The sequence below is a fragment of the Pinus tabuliformis genome, chromosome 8, assembly GCF_031772625.1.
Source record: "Pinus tabuliformis cultivar Carrire ecotype Pingquan chromosome 8, CPIR1, whole genome shotgun sequence".
Classification (NCBI taxonomy): Eukaryota; Viridiplantae; Streptophyta; class Pinopsida; order Pinales; family Pinaceae; genus Pinus; species Pinus tabuliformis.
The window spans coordinates 933837655-933850938 of record NC_142294.1 but is presented as its reverse complement, the minus strand read 5'-3'; positions in this window follow the sequence as shown (position 1 = coordinate 933850938).

Genomic DNA, 13284 nt, shown 5'->3' with positions numbered 1-13284 from the left:
CAAGTTCCTCCACTTTAACCGTCTCGAGTGAAGTGAACCCCCCGGAAAATCCAAGTGAGTCTAGCCGACGTCTGCTCCAGGTACAGTGGGATCTTCCCTCCACCGTCACCTCGGTAGAATCCTAAAGATAATGGTCACTAAGGTTACCAACCGCAACAAATGCACCTGGGGGAACAGTCTACACTCCGACAGCACGCAAGGGCAGAGTATCAAGCTCAATCCCCTTGCCGGTTCCTTGACAATAATCCAAGGTTTACCGACAAGTGACCCATGGCTCCTCGACAATGGTTAATCCGAGGTTTACCGTTTGTAATACGTGCGTGTCTGGCGTCGTTCCCAATGAGGGGGGATTGATCCCCTCACTGGTTCGGACACGAGCTCGTGCTTCTCCTTTAAGAGGAGCTTTCCCAGAGTACAAATGAGACAATTGGATTTATTTTATCACAAGATAAGCTACTTGTTTGGTTTTGTTGTCTTGGAGAGTTAATTACTCTCCTACTCCAAGACACTAGCCTGATCTAAATTGGTGTTTCAGAGCCCTAGTAAATAAAAGTTACTACGTTGATTTTACTTTAAGCGTTAATTTTATGGTTTTTCTTAAAGACAAAAGGTAGCGGAAGTGAAACCAATGGTGTGTAGACTCGACTCAAACCACTACAAAGATGCACCTAAGATGATTTACGCTACTTTTCTCTTTCAATGAAATTCCTAACTAAGAGAGTTGAGAAATGCAAATTTTATAGAAAACAACTTTCTTAGTAAAGACAATCAAAGAAACAATTCTCTTTATCTTTCCAAGCATACAAACATGACCACTCCTTATGTGCACGAAAAACTCTTTTTCTTTCAAAACTCTTCAAAGCTACTTGAAACAAAACTTTTCAAAGTAGATGTTTTTGTATTTTCTCTTATTTAATAAAGCATATAAATCTATTTTAACGAAAATCAATCTCAAAATCTATAAAATCTATGAAAACTTGACTCACAAGCAAATAAAAAAGAAATTTACTCTAAGCAAACCTAACGAGGCAAAAGCCTACAAAGATGATTCTAGGTTGTTTTACTTGACCACAATCAAGTCAAGGACTAGCTAATGCAAAATCAAAAGACCAGTCAAAACAAAACTCAAATCTTTTTGTTCTTTTTGTAAAATGGAATTCAATACTTAATCAACAAGCACTTCGAAATTTGCCAAAGAGACCACTCAAAGGTAAGTTGCTCTCACAGGTAGACTTTATGACAGGTCTGACTTCTAAGAATGCTGACAAAACCAGAGAGATCTAAGGCTTGACAACTTCTATCGCCAAAGTCACTACAAGACCTACCCAAAAATCAAACCCTAGGGCTTAAACTTCTATGAAATCCACTAAAACACTCAATGCTATCGAAACAAGTTCAGGTGAAGATCTTTGACAAGAGACTAATGGATCTGGGCAGTAAAAACTAATAAAAAGCAAAATCTAAGAGAAAAAATGCAAAAAATGGAATTTTCTTAAATTTTAGCAGGGGACGCAGGCAACCCGTTAAGACAGGTGTGGGCCCGCTCTGTGCACATAGCGACAGTGCGTACAGGGACGCACTGTGCAATACTCAGAGGGTGCGTCCTACTGGAAAATTCAAGAAAAACTAAATTGAATCTAACCCTAAGCTAACCCACCCAAAAACAAAGTCACAGAGCCAAAAACCAGAAAATAAATGACTTTTCTCAGAGCAAAGTTGCATACAAAGGAAAAGACTTTCACATCAATGGATTCCCCAGTGGAGTCGCCAATTTGTCAGGCGGAAAGAGTCGATAGTGCGGACACAACCAACCTCCCTAGGAGCCTAAGACCCTCTAGTGACAAACAAGACAAATAAGAGCAATCCTTCTCTAAACATGCATTTACTTTATAAGAAATCAAGTGTTTAGATCCTACCTGTAGTCCAACGCTGTTGTAGCAGTCCAGCTCCGCTGATCCGGATGAGCTCCTCCTTCACTTTGAAACCTGCATCCACTAACAATCAAACGATTAAATAGCACTTGATAATCTCATAGAATAAAACATATTTAACACATAGACCAAGGAGTACATGAAACAACTCATAAATAACAAGTTATTGAGAAGAATGGACTCATTTGCATTAATAGGAAACAAAAGGAACAATTACAACCTGAGCCTTGGTGTTGTGCAAGTCCCTCCCAGGGTCCATCAAGAGTTCTCCTTTACTTTGACAAAGCTCACCCACTTCCAAATAGAACAAGCAAAGATGGCAACCTCTCCTCACAAGCTTCTAAATGGGAGTCCTAATTCCAGCAGCATCTACCCTTAGAAATGTTTAGCTTCCAACCTCCTCTCCTTCTGGCCCAATGCCTGTATTTATAGTGCTCAAGAGGAAGTTAATCAGGTCCACCATCAATGGGATAATCCCCTCTTTGGATGGGATAGCTACCTTATTGATGGGATAATTTCCTCTTTGGTAGGGGTACATGAACCATCTGGAGGTGCTCAATACACGTCGAACAACCTTCTAGAATGCTCTAGAAATGACCACAAGTAACTTTTTAAAGATGAAACTTGCGCATTTTGACCTTTACAGGGGGACGCACCTGCCCCTTTACATACAGAGCGTACAAGTACGCAGCTTTTGTGAACATTGGATGCGTACCCGCAGGTAAGGTTGAGAGAACCTGCGTACCCAGAGATAAATACATTTATAAAGACTTTCTCTCTTTTTGGAGTTTGACATGGAGAGCAGAGGCATAAGACTTGCCTAAGAGGATAGCATGACTGTTGATAGAGCCATACTAACTGTAAATAGCCATGGTGACATTTTTTAGTGTAACAAGGTGAGAGGGAGTGAGAGTTACTGCCTTGACCAAATGGTTGATGAATGAGGGTGAGGGGAATTCCAACCATGTACAACTGGATGCCCTCCTTCTAGCGCCAGAAATGACGACGGTGCTGGACCTGCCAACATTCAGGGGATCACCTCGGTATGAAGTCCCAACTACACCTCACACCATTTGGTGTGGGAGTCTCATCCGGTATGATGGCCCAGTTGCCATTGTCTTAAGGATTTGCCTCAACTCTTGCTTGTTAACACAGGAGAGTGGTCTGCTTTGCCTTCGAGAAGTGAGGTTCGCGTGCTTGGTGAGTGCTAGTGTACTTGTGTCAATGTTTCTTTCAGTGTGAAGGGATAGGGTTAAAGTGGGTCCCAAGTTGGTTGGGATGCAATCCCAACTCAGCTAGGAACGCACAACACAACAGGACGTGAACATCTTCCAGAGGAGCAGTCCACACAGATGCGGCAGTCACAACATACAAGGTAAGATAACATGTACAACACTCAATGGACGAGTCCGAACGAGTGCAACGGTTGTTACATCAATCTTCATGTGAAAGGTCTGTCTGATTTCCAGGAGAGTAGTCTGACAGCGTTAACAACATATGCAACACATTTCCATTAATATATTATGTATTACAACAAGTGAAATAATTTAGATGTAGAACACATGTTGAAGCAACATGCATTACAAGTGTTAAAGATTAGTCTTACAACAGATACAATACATGTGTGAAAACGTGCAAGCCTGTCAACAAGCTTATGAATTAAGCGAAAGTTCCAAGACACATCGTTATACCATACATCACTAACCTCGAGTGCAGGGCGTTGCAGCCACTACTTACTCCTCAAAGAAAAGATGATAGACTCTCTTTGCTATGTGGGAGGAGCTGAGGTGAAAATTCCTTTGCATGTACAAATGAGGGGGTATTTATAGCCAAGGGTGAAACTGACCCTTATGGTTGTTCGACTACCCTCATGACCGTTTGACTTCCATGACTTTTCAACTTACATGACTCTTTGTTCAACAAGTGGGTCTCTTGGACTTCCACATTACATCACATTGATTGACAACATAGCCCATAGTATAGATGTGGTGACATGACTCGACATGGCAGTGCTAGTACATTCGTGTTGTTGCTGAAGTGCATGTCGAGCTTTAGTGCTGCTGGGTGATGGGTGTCTTCATGGTGTATCACAGCTTCACCTCCGCATGGCGAAGTGCACGGAGTCTTTGATGGTCCTTGGTTCACTTGATGAAGCTTTAGCATGTTGTTCCTTGCTTGCATGTTGGAAGGCTTGACAGGCTCATTTGTTCGCGAAGGTGCATGTTCATCGCGTTCGTCTGTTTCACATGCATCGTTCATTCGTCTGTTGGTGAACCTGTTCTTCTGCATGTGCTCCCTTCATTCATCCCATTCATCGTCTTGCCATGTTTGTTGGTGTACCTGTACCTGCAGTCACTCATGACGAGACGACATCAAATCCAAAACCTCCTAGTCTACCATGACACATGATCATTTTGGATGCAGGTGACCAGGAGAGGCAACAAGGTTGTGAAGCGGGATGATGGCTCTGTGCACTGCTGATGAAAACTGCGCAATAGTCATTGAGTGATGGAGACGGGAAATCTGAGTCGACAACGATTATCTGCGAGCTCTAGCTCTTCTGGGAGGAAAAATTATGCAAATTTTGGGAGAGACAGTCCGGGCTGCAGGAAGGCAAGGTAGGAAGGATCTACGTAGTTTCCGGAACGAGCGAGCAGTAGGGGATGGAATGCCAAAATTGCGTAATTTTCTGGAGGAACAGGTCGGGCTGTGAGGAGGGTCAGCAGGTAGGGATTATGCAGTTTTTGGGAGGAACTGCTGGGAGATTGGCAGCCAAAACTGTGTAATTACCAGAGGGAGCTAGAAGTTGGTTGCTGGGGTCACTGGCAGCCAAAACTGCACAATTCCCAGAGGGAACTGACAGTTGGCTTCTGGGGTCATTGGCAGCCAAAACTGCACAATTCCTAGAGGGAAATGGTAGTTGGCTGCTCAGTCACTGGCAACAGAAACTACACAATTCCTGAAGGGAACTGGCAGTTTGCTGTTGGCAGGGGAAATTGCACTGAGGTCGGGAGGCTACCCTGCTGAACATTTCTGCACAATTTCTGAGCTGAGCAGATTGCTCGGCAGCAGAAGGCTTGCTCATGAAATTGCGAAATTTTCGAGATGAGCAGTGGGTCGACTGTCGGGATGACTGACTGGGAAAACTGCGCAATTTTTTGAGGGAGACAGGGGTGGGCACTTGGTGTCTTTCCGGATTGTTTATGCAATTTCCTCAGTAAGCTGAGTGAGTAAGTTCAGTGGCCTTTACACAATTTTTTAGGGGAGTCAGTTCCGGGGTGACTGTTGGGTCCAACTGTTCGGGTGGCCAGCATGAGGGTTGATTGAATTGCTTGCAGGCAGTGCAACTTAAAAAGACTAGCTTGATGCTTATGCGCTGTTCTGGTTGACAATCGATCGAGTCGAAAGCGGGGTGATGGTCCAGCTGTCAGAGGAGAGTCTGGTCGTCATAACTTTAGCAAAAATGACTAAGTGTGTGAATGATCAAAAGATGCATAGGTGATCATACAAACACACACTCACATGACTCGACGACGAAACGACCCAAATTATCCAGATACACATGTTAAACATGACTAATCGACGGTGTAAGTGACAAGCGTGACACTTGTGATTGACCATTCATTGATTGAGACAACGCTTTCTCACAGTGAATGTGACTCTATGTGTGAGTGTGACAGATGCTTTCATAGTGAACACAACAAGCACATACGAAGCGAAGACTTTGAGCATAACTAGAACATGGTCGCAAGAATGAATTAGACACCAGCATGCAGAAAATTGAATGAAATGAACAAGCAAGGCGGATGCAAAGACTCCCACGAGCTCACAGAGTGAACCCGAGTGTGTGCAGTCATCAAGTGAAACTCTCAAGGGAGGCTTCAAAATTGATGCAGGCCAAAATTTTGGAGGGTGGTTGTATACGCTACAACATATTGCAGGTGGAGCGAGAAAGATAATTCCAGTCAAAACCTCAGTGCATTTTGCAACGGAAACAACTCATGCTCTAGAACCGAGCAATCGAGCAAGTTAAGGTGCAGTGGAATCACTTTGGGGTTGATGAAGCTACATGGGAGATGGTTGATTAGTTGCAGTTTATGTATCCTTCATTATTTTCCGGTGAAGGAAAATGAGTTTTAGTATATGTACATGTATGTATGGGTGTTATTGTAAATATCACAACAAGTTGTGTTATAAAGCTCCAATAAGCGGTATGGTTTTCATGTTGTCATGTTCGTTTTTCTTTTCAGTAGGTTGATCATTGTAAATACTGCATCGAGCTAAGTTATAAATCTCCATGGCTAGTATGTTTTACTTTCCAATGGTCTTGCTAGTTGTGGGTGTCATAGAACGCCGAGTACGGTGTTTCCCGAAGGGGGAAGGGTTTGTAACAACCCCAGGTTAAAATTTCATGTAATAAAGTTAATAAAGGAAAATAAGACTAGGGTCATGAGACACGTATTCCAAGCTGAATGTTGGGAAAAACATCCTAGTGGGTGTTGATTTGGTTTATTATGGAAAGGGAAATTGGAAAAGGCAATGACAAAGGATTTGAAAAGGAAAAGAGGCATTAATTTGTATTTTATTTATAAGAATAATGGAAAATAGGAGAAAAGGAAGGTTAAAGGTCATAGGTTAAATGTGAAGAGGAAATTGAAGGAAAAATAGATTCAATTGACGAAAATAGAGGCCTCAATAATAAAAAGGCTTATGAGGATCAATTCATATCTTTTGTCAATTTAAGCTTTTGTCAGTTCAGTTTTAGAGCTCTCTCGATTCTCTCTATTCTTTCATACTCTTGCACACTTAGAGCACTCTAGCATTGGAGGAAGGCAAAGGAAGAACAAGAAAGCAAGGATCAAGCAAGGAAGAGTTGGATCAAGCGGCTATAGTGGGATTACTTGCAGGTATTGAGTTGCATGTATGATTTCCTTACTAGTTTTGGGATGCATGGTACATGCATGTGTGTGTTTGGTTGTCTTGCTGTCATTGGCATGTGTTTTTCTAGGTGTGATAGTGGTTTCATCGTTTCTTTGCTATTTACAGATAGCCATGCTGTGATGGGGTTTTTTCCTTTGGTTGGGGATTGTCGGATGGTTTTGGCACTGGGTGAGGTGGTCTCAGTAAAATTTCCGAAGGCCTAGAAATCCCTTGACCGGTAATGGTGGGATTGTGGTAATGCTTGAGGGTGGAGATAAGCAAATTCCTCAAGGTATTGGTGAAGAAATATGGAGGCATCCAAGCTTGTTTAGGGCCTAGTGATCCCTTGACTGGTATTGGTGGGATTGTGGTAAATCTTGGTAGTGTATGTTTCTTTGTTTGGGCCTAGGAATCCCTTGATCGGTAATGACAGGATTGCAGTAAATCCTAGTTGTATAGGTGAGGGTTTTGGGCCTAGGATTCCCTTGAACGGTTTTGGCAGAATTGACGTAAAGCCTGAGGAAGCCCTGATTGTTTTGTTATGAGTCCCACATTAATATTTGGAATATGGCACAGGGGTGATTGGCTGAAAGAAAGATTTGGTTCAGCCCAATCTGTGGTCTAGTGGTATGTGGAAGCCCTTGACTTGATTGGATTTTGCATATGCTAATAAGATCTCTTTTCCCCTTGTGTTTCATGAGTATGTATACTTGTTCTTATGCGGATTTGATGGTTATTCTATCATTTCTATTATTTTGGTTATATGCTATTTATAAGCATGGTTTCATGACAGATTATAGTTATGTCTCTTATCATGTTTTGATTGGTAAATGGATGGTTAATGAATGCATGATCTAATAAATGTTATTGCAACTATTAAAATAGGGCATTAGACCTTCTTGATGAATCTTAGATAAGTTTCATATCTCTATGTTTAGATATGCATTTATAACCTATAGATTACAAGTTCACAATGTGTTTGACATAATGTTTGTCATGGTTAGGCCAGGTTAGGCTTGTCTAACTTTTGTGTTAATAGATTTATCCTAATGTCATTCATCATTCTAGAAATTTATATCAAGTTATAGGCAGAGGTCTGGATCCTAGCCCTGAAAAAGTGGTTCAGATTCACATGCACATAACTGGAATTCTAGACTACAATCGCTGGGAGGCAAGGTTATCCATGCGACTGGAAGGTTACAATCACTATATTACTTTGTTATGCAAGCAAATGGGAGTCTAGATCACTAAAAAGGAAAGTTAACTCAGGGTTATGGCATCTGGAGTGGTTGTTTGGCTCATGGGGGTCCTGTAGCTCCCGAGGAAGGTCAGTAAAGTTTTCTTTTGTAGACTCCACTTCCTTAACTGTACCTAGGAGGTTGAGTCATGTCATAGTATCCCTAAGCTCATGTTTACCTTGGTAGGCTAATGAAAGTGGGTAAATATGGGATGGGTGGTTACAAGAAGAGAAAGGGCCACATATATCTGAGTGTAATTAATCTAGTATAGTTGAAACTTTGTTGTCTCGGATGGGAAAATAAGTCTTTAGGTACTTTCCAAGTGTGCAACCCTTTCACATGTCATGATAGTCCATACTGCAATTTGACAGCCTGGTGGCTGTCTCCTGCAATATCTTCAATGCCTCATGGTGCAAATGCCCCATACGTCTATGCCAAAGTTCCCCTGTGTCCTTGTTCTTCTCATGACCAACCTTGCTTGTTATTGTTGTTGCTGAGTCAAACTGCAATTTGTAGAGCCTCTTCAACCTTATTCCAATATGGTTGGCCTCTTTTGCTGAGTAAGAGGGTTTCAAACGGGATTTCTTTTTCCTGAAAATTACATCATACCCTTTTTCTTCAAGTGTTGAAATTGAAACAAGGTGTTTCTTTAGCCCTTGTACATAGAGGATGTCCTTGAGAAAGAGGCTACTACCTGAATCCCTATCAAATTTGAAAATACCCACACCCATGGCTGAGTACGTGTCATCATCACCAAGATTTATGGTGATTCTCTGGTCCTTTTTAGTAAGATGGCTAAAAAAATCTTTACACTTGGTCATATGACGTGAAGCCCCACTGTCTATGAACCAAACACTATTGGACACTGAAATTGTCATGCATGCAATGAGGGAGAACTCCTTCTCAAATTTGAAGTTGAACTCATTTATTTCAACAATGGCTACTATTTTGTCCTTCTTGGACCCTTTCTTTCTCTATGGACACTTGGTAGCATAGTGTCCAAATTGATGTGATTGAAAACACTTAATTGTGGATAGATCTTTCTTCCATTTCTAACCTTTGGAGCTTGATTCAGCTGGTCTTACATGTTTCTTGCATTTTCCCTTGGTCCCCTTGCTAGCTAGGGAAAATTCTCTTCATCCTCCTACTTGATTTGAGTATCAAACCTTGACTACCTCCTCAAATATTCCTACATTTAATCACTCCATAGTCGCTCCCAATATAGAAGCCTTTCTCTGCTTATAAATGTGTCATTCACCCCAACAAGTTCACCCTGGACTTGGGTGAACTTGGTCAAGTAGGACGCCATGGACTCTCCCTTGGTCATGTGTATTGGTGTGAGTTTGTTTTTAGCACCATATTCATTGCTTCATTGGTATCCTAGTACAATTTCAAGACTATTTCCCACAACTCATGTGATTTCTTCTTACCTACTACAAGAGGAATAATATGGTCTTTGACCGCCTCAAGAATTATTTTCCTTTCCCTGGTGTCCCTCTTGTTATGTTGAGCTAACTACTAAGGATTTTATGGGTGGGTCATGATATTTTATGCAAACTTCTTGACCCCTTGGTCCTCCAACACCACAAACACCCTATCTCTCTAGGAAAAAATGTTGGAGGCTCCCTCCAAACTATGTTCTAGTATCAAACCCTGATATACCATCTTCCTAGTTGATTTTTTCTCAATCCCTTGTGCAAATCTGGTTGACTAGCTCATAGTCTGGTTGGCTGAGCACTTTTGGTGGCTGAAACTGAATGTGCCTCAAACCCTAGCACAACTCCCTCTTCCTCATTGATCTTTCCCTGGTGATTGGTCTTTATACAGAGTTAGGCTCTGATACCATGTTAGTTTCTCTAAAAACCTAGCTAACTAATTTATGGAAATTACAAGTAAATAATAGAAATTGAAATCAATCTGTTAGAAATTAGCATGTACACTAAAGTCAATATATATAGAAATTTGATATGTAAGTTAGAAAGAATAAAAACATAATTAAAAACAAATATAGTGGAATGAATGTGGGAACAAAGGAGAATAGTGTTAGGGCAATAAAACATAAGAATATAGAAAAAAAGGGTTAGTAAATATAGATTTTAAATAATAATGCGAGATTAAAAAGAAATAAATTTAAATTAAAAAGAAATAATTTCAAAAGCTCATTTTTTGGCTTCGCTAAAGAGTGTATTACATAGACGGAGAGAGAAAGAATTGTCTGTACATAACAAGTCTTAATACATGTTGATAATTATAGAGCATTATCACTTTAGACATCAGTGGAGAAGTCAAGATATTGAAATAATTATTAAAATAAATGAGAATAATTATGTCTATATCTGAATATGAAAATTAATAGTTTGTTGAGCTACATTGTAGTAAGAGGATATCCTCGTTTCTATCGAAAAAGAAATATAAATATAAAAATAACTTAAGGAAGAAATCGAAATACAAATTGACATGATATTAAAATCAACACATTGATTTTAGTGTACATGCATTAATAGAGTGCTCTAAAGCAGAATAAGTGGCACATCTATATGCAACCACACAATGGAGTCTAAATCCTAACAAGAAGAATCAAAATCAGGAAAATGCCATTGTCTTATGAACATAATCCACCAATAGGATTCATTGGGTTGCATAGATTAATAACACCGGAATAGACACACAAAGAGAGTGAAAAGGAAGACAAACACCATGTGCAATCATAATCCTATCAAATCTTATGAATATAAGTTACTCTATTAATGTTTGGAGATAGCATTTTGAGACTTGCAAGAATAATATTGTCATACTTTTTTAACAACAAAAAATTAGACATAAACACTCAGTTCAATGAATCCTTTAGATTCTAAGAAAATATTATTTTAGCGTATATTTTTCATCATTTCTATAACAACGCATATAGAAAGTGATATGTACATTGAAATCAATGCATTATACATTTAAAAAAAAAATGAAATAAAAATAGAATTTGCAATTGAGTAGAAATACAAAAATAAAGAGAAGTATAAATATAAATTAATGTGTACACTGGATGCATGTGTTAGAAATTGAATTGAAATAGAAATAGAAATTGACATTGAAATTGAAATTGAAATTAAAATTGAAACTGACATATAAGTTGAAATTGATGCAAAATTAGATTTGAATAGAAATTGTAATTAATAGGTGCACTGAAATCAATGTGTTAGAACTTGACATATGCACTAAAATCAACAATTATGTATTTGTTATTGAATAGAAATATAATATCAATAGTAAATTGGAGACTAAGGCACTCTCTACATTGATCCTAAAACACTACCCACTTCATACTGTCAATATTCTATGGCATCGAGCTTTGTAGGAATTTCTCCTCTCCTTCCCCCTCATATTCCAGACATAGATTCTTTCAAAACGCTCATCTTAGCATATACTTGGACCCAAAAATGCCATCATTCATGGTTTTTCTAAATCTTGATGAAATTCCCAAAATCCTTGTCTATGCAAAGAAATATTGCTCAATGTTGTTAAGGCTTACATATCAAGGGATGTGTTCTCAATTCATAGGGATATGGCCTTCCCCAAGATCTCTGAATATCTCGATTGACAAGAACTATCACCCCTTTGTTAAGGGGAATCTCACTCTATATTTTTGTGCCAAGGGTTTTTTTCACCTTTCTATTTAAGGAGAAATTTGATTGAGATCTAATCTTTAGGAGTGGTTTGTATTTTATGGGATCTCAGGAAATGTACCTCAAATTTCAATAGATGAAATACAAAATTTAGTATGAAAAATTATATTCCTTTGGCTATTCCAACATGGGTTAATATCCCACATATTCCCTTACATTATTGAAGTGAGGAAACCAAAAAGAACATTGACAATGTTCTAAGAAAATATATTGATCATGTTGAACCATGAGAAGGAATGTTTGCTCATTCTTGGATCTATGTTGAGGCATATTTCGAAAAGGGACTCCCCGAGATTGTGTAGATATTATTAGACAACTAACTAATTCTTCATTCAACTAGTTAATTATGATCATATCCCATTTAAATGCAAAATATGCGATGAATATGGCAATTTTTCCCATAATTGTCCCAAGGAAAAAGAGAAACAACTACAACACAAGGTAAGAGAGTAGTGGAAATAGCCAAAATGATGTCAGGCCCAAATAAAGTAATCAACTTTTCCAAAGCTACTGTTGTCGCTACTGCGAGACCCTCCAAAATTTTGTAATATTCGAATTTTGGAGCCTAGTTTTTGTCATGTGAAGTGTTGCTTTTGGTTGTCAAGTGTTGTTTTATGTTTTTACAAATGTTTCAAGTGTTCACGATCATTTATAAGTGTCATCAGATCACTAAGAGTAGCAATAATGCACTTTGAAGTCTGTTGACGGTGCTAGACCCACCAACATTCAGGGGATCTCCCTGGTATGAAGTCCCAACTAGACCTCACACCGTTTGGTTTAGGAGTCCCATCCGGTATGATAGCTTGGTTGCCATTGTCTTAAAGGTTTTCCTTAGCTCTTTCTTGTCAGCACATGAGAGTGGTCTACTTTGTCTTCGAACAACGAGGTTCGCGTGCCTGGTGAGTGCTTAGTGTTACTTGTGTCAAGGTTATTTCACCGCAGAGGGAGAGGGTGGAAGTGAGTCTCAAGTCAAAAGGGAGTAGTCCCAACTCTGTCAGAGACACACAACACAATAGGACATGCGCAACTTCTGGTGGATTAGTCCACACGGATGCAATAGTCACAAACACACAGTCAATGGATAGCGCATATAACACTTAGCGGAGTAGTCCACATGAGTGCGACAGTCATTATAACAAGTTTATTAGAATGGTTCTATCAAGTGTCTGGCGGGATATCCCACATGGGCGGGACAACATTAACAATGTATACAACACATTTTTGTAAGCATATGTATTAGAACAACTGAAATAGTTCAACCGTTTTAACACTGGTTAAAGAAACATGCATTACAAGTGTCCAAAGAATAGTCTTACAAACAAATACAATACATGTGTGAAAACGTGTTGGTCTATTGTCAGGATTCTGAGTTAAGCGAAATTTCTAGGACACAACAATACACCATTACATCACTAACCCTGATAGCGGGGCATTGGAGCCACTGCTCGCTCCTCAAAGAAAATACTGCAAACTCTCAAGGCTATGTGGGAGGAGTGAAGGTGAAAAGTATTTTGCATG